Genomic DNA, 6,000 nt, shown 5'->3' on the forward strand with positions numbered 1-6,000 from the left:
GGAATCGGTGTCCTCCTGCCTTTCACAGGTAAATATGCTTGACCATGTTTTGTGCATGTGAGAAGATTTGCAAATGTAGTAGGGGCAGGGCCAGTGCTTCCATGAGGTCAGCACTCCCACGCACAGGTGCTGACTCTGCACAAGCATCCATGAAGCGCTTAGCCCATACTAGGGAGAATTCCATTTTCTGTCGTTTTCTCCCCCTTACCTCAGCAGAAATCCAAAGCACAACGTCTACTTACATAGGAAGTTTGCTGATCCCTCTATGCGACCCATAGTTTGAAGACACTTTGTCTAAGTAAACCTCATAAGATATTTAACCAGCAGAATGGGTAGCATTTTTCTGTCCCAGTATGAAATATGAGTAGAAACTATTATGCCCAAGAATTTCTTTGCCAAATCTTCAACTTTATCAGCTTACCAGTTTATGTAAGATTTAACTACATCCAAATATTTGTTGGTGGAAATGGACAATATTGCTATGTTTTCTATATTTGAACATCAGTTTTTATAGGAGAAATAACAGAAGAAGACATATAGAAGAAATAGTAACTAAAAATAGTAAAATATTAATTAGCCAGGATTGATATATTCAGGAGCTACCGCAGATATACAAATAGGAGAAGGAATGCCAATGAAATTTCATCTGTGACAATTAAAATAAAAATAAAAGTCTGATTCTATTTGGAACACTATTTCCTATTTCATTGTAACACTCTAGGGATTCTGAATAATTGCTGAATATTGTCTATTTTACTTGTACAGGATGAAACAGTGTACATTGTCAGTCAAAGCTAAAGCTTTTGATCTTTTTATGTATTTTGTTACTGTATTGTGCATTTTCTATTTGATGTGCTTTTGTTCCGTTTTATCAAAAGTCTTCAGTAATCAGATCATTATGGAAAATACTGTTTGATAACAAAACAAAGAAAAGGATTGGTTACCTCTAGTAATATCTGGCAGTTTATAATAGAGCTAGCTATGTGAAAGTTCATCGTCACTGTGAAACACAACATGAACTAACTAATCACTTTAGGTTTTATCAACTACAGAGTGTTTTGAAAATAGAGCAGTCTTACTTTATTTATATGATATAAATAATTTGTGAGGCCTCTAGTGGGGCCCACTGCATTCTATGGTTTAGAAACTACCAGAAACCAGTCAGAACAGCAATGTGTTTGTAACTAGGCCTCACAGTTGTGTATATTTAGTGAACATGGTTATTTGAGCCCATCTGTGCCACTGTGATTTCTTCATATAGTTACTGTGTAAAAAGTAAAAGATAACACTATGGTCATATCCCTTGCACAGACAAGGGCCTTCCTAATTCAGATGTGACATACAGCCATTTCAAGGAGGAAAATTATTCGCACATCTTTTTAAACTGTAAAGTTTTGCAATGCACCTTTTAAAAAGGAATGATATCAACAGCAAGAGGCTCTAAATGTAATACTCTCCCCCAAATGTGGCAACTTTACCTCTGAAATATATCCCTTATGTGACTAAAAAGTTAGCTATGAGACCTACAAAATAGGACCGAATGTAGAAATTCCGATTCAGTTCTTAAAAGATTTGCCTTGAACAAAACCCATCCAAAAAGTTGAATTTCTAAAGTGCACAGTGTGCTCCTCTTTCCCCACCAGACTGACAAAATGTCAATTTCCTGGACAAGTTTCGTTTAGATATTCCAATCCTCAACTGTACCAGTTCTCATCTGCCTAACCTACTTCCAACAAAATCTATGGCAAAACTTTTATTTCATCATGGTAGGATTGATTCACTAGGGAGACTGAAGAATATTTTCGACACTAGGGATGCAAGATAAAAGTAAGGCTGTGATGGGATTTTTGCTGGGAGACGGGGGAGACTGGAGAGAGAACAGGAAGTCATATTTGTGGCTTCTCAGTTTACAGAGTGACTAGTATGCTTTTATTTAAGCTATCACTATTTCTTTTGAAAATGGGTCACATTTGTTTTTTGCTCTTTGAACTGCAGTCCTATTGTTCTTGACTTTTGCAAATTATTACATAAGCACCTGGCAAAAAGCAGAGTGAATTTATGGAGGGGGCCCATTTTTAATTAGTTTTTTCCCCCCTCCCACTCATATTTTGTGCTAATCATAAATCCCTTTTTGATGAAGTTTTAAAATATAAGCAATGCTTACATGGCATTTTTATGACCTATTCATTTTAGATCAAAAGCCTTACCTGTACTGGATTCTGAAAATTATATAAATTAACAAATGCCATATTAATACTATATTTTTTCTATCCTAAACCAATGGTTGAACTGTAGTTCTTGTAGTAAAATTATAGAAACAAATATATACACATGATGTAACACTATAATATTTCAACATGTATTATAGCACCATGATGTTATTATAGTGATTATACTGTGGTTTGAATAAATATCACTATATTTGAGTCAGATTTATTATGGTTTTTAATTTTGCTCTGTACATCCCAGGAAACACAGGATTTATACTTGTAACTCCTATTAACATTAATAAGAATTAATTGCATAGCTCCCCTGTGTATCACAAAGGGTTTGTACTCCTTTAGTTGTCTTATACGTTAACACTGGCAAAGTTTTCACTTAGGGTTCGACTGTGCCTTTAGGCCTAGCTCTGTGTAAGGGGAAGTATCTAGCTGTATCACCCCAGTACAGTACTGCTGTATTGTAATAATTATTTCCCTGCTTCTCCTTGCTCTTGGGCAGGCATCTGCTACTGGCCCATACCAGTAGCAGCCCCTGGTCTTCCCCTATGCAGTAAGGGGAGATTCATAGCAGTTGCTAGTGTATGTGTGGTGGGGGACTCCCCTTATTTCGCTGCATGGCCGCATAAGGCCAGGCTGTGATCTGGCCCATAGTAAACTTGCTTTTACTAGTTCTACAGCAAAGATAGTTTTAATCATAGCTCTGTGGTTAGGGATGGATGTTTCAAATGAAATCAGAATGCCCTTGATCAGTCATCCAGTTTTAGAAACAAATTCAAACCAGACCATTTTTGAGGTTCTGAACTGCAAAGCTGACTTGTAAGTGTCCTATTTAAATGTCGCTGAACTCTGCTCTGTGACTATGGCAGGAAGTGCTGAAGTACTGAGAGAAAAGCTGCTCTGGCCCTGAAAAAGAAATAGCATAAATCTCACAAGAAGACCTATTCTGCTTAGATTCACAGCCCAAATTTGGCAGACTCACATGGTTCAGGTAAGTTAGTAAAGCTTTCAGTAAGCATTTGAACTTTTTGTTTGCTCATCACAGTATACAATAAAGAACACAATAAACTAAATTCTATTTTCTATGACACTAGGGCATCTCCATTAACTTCAGTGAGGTTACACTGACATAACAGAGGAGAATTTGAATCACTGTTTACATTCACAGGCCTTTGTGTATTTTTCCATAGTAACTCTATGTTGCAGTCAATTGGATATTTAACTCCCTTAGACAGTACGCCTTCACCATTTAACAAAATAAAATTGGGGGCATATGTCATTATTTGAGCATTTTCTGTCAAGCTTGTTCACATTGAGAAGGCCCTTAACTCCTCAAGTAACCCTACAAATTCCAGTGGGAGTACTCAAAGAAAAGGGAAAAGGACTATTCATCATGAGTAATGGCTCCAGCATCTGGCCCTACATACTGCTGCCTTCTTTATTATAAAATAAAATTTCAATTCTCTTTGTGCTGAGATCTTTTATATTTTGTAAAACACAGGGGGGGGGAGGGGAAGAAATGGATTTTTGAGGTGGCTACATAAATAGAGTCCACTACAACCCTGATGTGCATATAGCCAAAGTTATTCCTTATCTTGAGCACTGGTTGAAATCTGTTAACACAGGGAGTTACTGAAAAAGTTGAGTAGAGCCTGGGCTGTGCTTCATCATGAGTTAAATATTCCAGTATTTCACAGTGGCTGTTGGGGGGAGGGGGAGAGCATTGTTTCAGTCTTTCAATTTGGAACCTGCTTTGAATATTTCTGTGATTTTGAGTCATATTCTAAAGCACAAGTAATTGATCATAAGAAAAAAATTGGCATTAATAAAATTAATTGACAAAAGCCAGTCTGTCAAAGAAGAGAAACCTTGAAAAGAAACGGCAGGCTTTTCAAGGTCAAGGCTCAGAGTGGTATAATCCCCACCATCTGTGTTCAGGCTGGTGTGATTCTCAGACTGTCATATGCACTCTCTCCTTTGAAAATAGACAGGAAAAAAGCTTACCCAACAGGGAGCCTAAATGTAGTTAGCTTTATAGAAAATGAAAGAGCACCACTGTATAAACTTAAGATGACCCTTAATATTCCTTCCCCTTGACCTACACATGTCCACAGCCAGTTTCAGAAGTGTAATGGCACTGGGAACGAAAATAATTCTGTGACCAAAAAAAAATGTAATGTTATAACAGCAAGCTAGAATACTAGGCAACCATACCCAATGAAGTCAGCCAAGCATGGTATTACCCTCCACATGGACTAAGGTGATCAAGTAACTCCAACCTTTCTTTCCTTTAACTATTGAAAGGAAAGTGACTTAAGCTATTTATTTTAGGTCATAATAGAATTAAGACTCTGAAAGGTGTATTAGTACATCACAAAATGGAATAGGTGTTTGTAATCTGTAAGATGTCACTATCTCAAAGATCGTTTCTTTTAGGAGGTTTGATGGTTTCATAGAAAGATTTACCAATTAAAACTAATTATATAAGGCGATTTTGATAGCTCTCTTTACTCCAGTGTTAGAGCTATGAAACTACAGTGCATAACTAAATATAGTGCATATTTGTCATGTGAGATAGCATATATGAAAAGCTCATTATTTCTAGCACCAGAGGTGATAAAAATTAGGATGCTGATGTCCAAATACTATGTACAGAAAATATATATTTACCTCTATTTTAGAACAATTACTTTAATACTTATACTTTCAGACGTGACATGAAAACACACTATATAAAACTTCCCACTATAAATGCAGATTCCCACAAAAACAACCTTCATAAAACCAAAGCATAAAAAAATAGTAGCATTCCACAAATGCCTAATTAAAAAGGTACTCCACCTCTTTCGATGACACATACATTTTATTTGCTCTCATTAGGGTGACCTAACAACTGACCTTGTGTGCGCATCACTCTGCCTCTCCTGGACGATGTAATCAACGCAACACATGAAAATAAAACGTGAGGAATTTAATTGTGTTCTTTGTTCTATCTTTTTCTCATAAGTATCGCTCCCTACATACATGGGTACCTAAATATGTGAACATACACAGAAACATATACCTTCAATGGTGAAACAAGAGACAATGTTGTCAAGACAGGCTTGTTATACGAGCCCAGATCAGCACCCCAGATATAAACAGTCTTTAAACTTCGGGGAATTTCAGATCTCGATCTGAACTGTTTGTTTCCAGCCCATCTCTATTAATAATTGTTTGTTATTCAACAGTGCCGCACTATGGCTACTTGTCTAGTTTGACTGCTTTCTGAAGTATTGACTGCCTAACCATGTGATGCTGTCTCAGCCAACTGGATTCTGAGAAAGAATACTTCCTCTCTTTCAGCAACCCCATTTCTCTGCTCTCCACTCCCCTTTCTGTTTTTATGTGTATGTTTTTTTAAGCCACATATACCAGTCAAGAGAAATCCAGGGCAAACCACAGCTCAGGAGCAGTGTCTACATGTAGTGACAAATGTGAAGCATTGTGCAACATTGCTGCTGTATGCAATCTTGAGGAGACTCGTTTCCAAAGATGTTACATACCAAGCTTCCTCTGAAATGGTGTGGCAGCCAATGCAAAGAATCACGAGGTACGCCAGAGTTTTGAAGGTGCCATTTGATGTAGCCTAGTAAGTAACTATAATTCCTACTGCAGTTCTGAGGTAAGCAAAAAGGAAACAGACCTCAGCACTGGAGCTGGTCAGAATATTTTTGTTCAAAATGTTTGATGAAAAAATGACAAAAATTCAAAATTTTCTAATATTTTTGTTGGAATCAGA

This window comes from Emydura macquarii, unplaced genomic scaffold (assembly GCF_026122565.2).
Source record: "Emydura macquarii macquarii isolate MOO-44397 ecotype Brisbane River unplaced genomic scaffold, CSIRO-AGI_Emac_v2 contig_499, whole genome shotgun sequence".
Taxonomy (NCBI): Eukaryota; Metazoa; Chordata; order Testudines; family Chelidae; genus Emydura; species Emydura macquarii.